Genomic DNA, 2500 nt, shown 5'->3' on the forward strand with positions numbered 1-2500 from the left:
AACGCTATGGTAGTGTACCAGTACCTGGGTGAATGCGGGTACCTGGTCTGAAACTGAAACTTGTGGAGCCAAACAACTTGTTGAGCTTAGTACTTAAACAAATATTGTCTATTCAACCAACAGTTTCTCCTAATTTTGTGTACCATTTACTTGTTGGCCATGGTTCCTTAATAAAAAATCGCTAATTCAATTAAGGATTCAAGTCTTTTCAAATCATCCAAGTTACTTTGCGCCACCAGGAACAAACGAAAAAATACAAGCACTGAAGAACAAACTGCTCAAGAATGCCAGACTCCCTTTGAAACAGCAGAACAGGATCCTCGAGTAACTAAAAAAGGTCTGCATGCTACATGTCTGTGGATGTTTGCAGAACGATTGCAAGTTGTAATCATTGAAAGAAAACTCCACTCCAGATCTGATAGACGATGGTCGTGCAAGACTCGCCAAGCACGTGGAACACCCAACAGGATTGTTCGTTGTTTGGCACAGCAGATGAACGAAAAATTGTTCCCCTCACTTCTAGTATTAATTTCTAACGCGATAAGACCAATCTTGCCCAAATACAACAACAATTTCGGCAGCAGGCAAGCTCATCACAAGCCATCGAAGATGGTATAAAGCAGCATAGCGCTTCACCTGAAGTTCGATCATGGTGGACACAAACAAGAGCTGATCCAACACTCGTTAGAGCGGCTCAGTTATCGGACATCAAAGTGCGGAACCGTTACGTCACGATAGAGGGTCCGTCCCTCGGGTAGGTCTCGTAAAATGCGTTACTGGACGGTCTCAGTGATTTTCTTAACCAGTTCGAGCCTCGTCGACGATTGCGTAAGTTCGTCGGCTCTCGCGAAGCCACAGAACCGTTTGCTTTCACCCCCAAGGGTGTAGCTGTAATAGAAAGATTACAAGCACAGGTACCCATCGTTCTTGCGCAAGTGATGTGTGACGCAGTCCGAGAGCGTGTCTTTGGAATGAACCAGAGGAAGCGAGATACGAGTTAAATGCATGCTCGACAACCCCACTTCCCAGTCATCGTCTTTGTGGTGCCAGATCTGATCTTTGGGAAGCCGACTTATGAAACGGGAAGGACCATAGCCTGTGTATTTTTCCAGTTGAGGAGGCGGATGTACACAGGCTAGAAGGACCATTGTCGGCAAACTCGTTCCTTTGTCTGTCACTCGACAGCGTGGCGTAGCAAGACGAGGACGGGGAAGGTATGAGAACCCAGCCGTCGTATATTTGCAGCCAAAGTAAAGTAAAGTAAAGTAGACCTTATTTAACGTCGATTTAACGTCGCCAACCCAACCATTGCACTTTGACAGTGGGTCCACGGTCACCTTTTGTACGCCCTGTTCGTAAAAATTACGTTCGACAGGCGTACCGTCCCATTCCTTCAATTGGTACATGACCATGGGTCCAGGAAAGATGAGCCCATCCGCGCAGGTACCCTTTCTTGAAAGGTGGATGTTTCTTGCTGAGTCGTACACGATATCTCACATTCAATTTAGGTCTGGGTATCCTTTCAAGCGTTTGCCTTAAAGACAACAGCAAGAACAACCACCCAATTATTTACCAAATTAGGAAATGTTTTACACAACAGAATAAATTAATCTGATCAAGCAAAAAACCACTCAGAATAGTTATAAACTAAACGAGCTGAGTACTTTCAATAAATTATTGCTTGCACATTCTGGGTTGTAACACACACACACACACATGTACACACAACATGTGTGCACTCACACCTGCACACTTACGGGGACAGACATATGAATGCACACCAGCTCTGTGGGGACAGTTCAGAATATGGGGACATTTTCGAGTCCTCACAAAAATGTCCCCAGAAGTTGGCATTTAACTGTAACCATACCATACTTCTGGGGACTTCAGCAAAGTCCTCATAAGTTGGTATGAAAAATACACATATTGCGTCCCCACAAGGGGGTAATTTTTTTTTTGTGAGAGACAAGACTTTGTATCGTATGTTAAAGATCAATGAAGCCCTCAGAAATCCCACAAAGACAAGACATTGAGCACGAAGAAATTAATAACAGAATACACTTCATATTTTCTACATGAGTTACACACCAGTAACACACACATACATTACTATAAGTACTGAAAGTTTGGAAAATTAAGCTAAAAGTTGAATTCAATGATACCATTATTGCGAGTAACACTCTTCAGTGGCTGAACAATGTTTTTATTGCTTTAACTCCACTTTTTCTATCCATATTAATTAATCCACAGCAAAAGCCTTGAAGTACATGTAACGTTCAGTTAAAAGGAGAAATACAAAAACATTGATTATAAAAAATGCAATTAATTTGTGGTGATTTTAATGAAGTTACTGTTAAATCTCTTACTCTGACCACACTTATATAAAGATGTCTTGACAAATTCTTAATAATCTGAACTAAATTATTCCACCCTAGAGCATTTCTTATTAACTTTCGTAATATTAATTTAAAGGACTCAGTATGGTTTCATGCACACCAAC

General features: G+C 41.7%; 1 protein-coding gene and 1 long non-coding RNA gene across 3 annotated transcripts in view; both read right to left on the reverse strand.

The window, feature by feature from the left end:
• The window catches only part of LOC138031561 (protein toll-like), a 178174-nt gene that overhangs the window by 105172 nt on the left and 70502 nt on the right, over positions 1-2500 (reverse strand). The gene's annotated exons all lie outside the window — the stretch shown is intronic.
• LOC138031583 (uncharacterized) overlaps positions 2045-2500 on the reverse strand; it is a 20202-nt gene continuing 19746 nt past the window's right edge. The window contains exon 3 of the long non-coding RNA XR_011128240.1: positions 2045-2500. This exon is cut by the window's right edge and continues 69 nt beyond it. This is a non-coding gene — a long non-coding RNA (uncharacterized lncRNA).

Source organism: Montipora capricornis, chromosome 2 (genome assembly GCF_036669925.1).
Source record: "Montipora capricornis isolate CH-2021 chromosome 2, ASM3666992v2, whole genome shotgun sequence".
In the NCBI taxonomy this organism is placed as follows: domain Eukaryota; kingdom Metazoa; phylum Cnidaria; class Anthozoa; order Scleractinia; family Acroporidae; genus Montipora; species Montipora capricornis.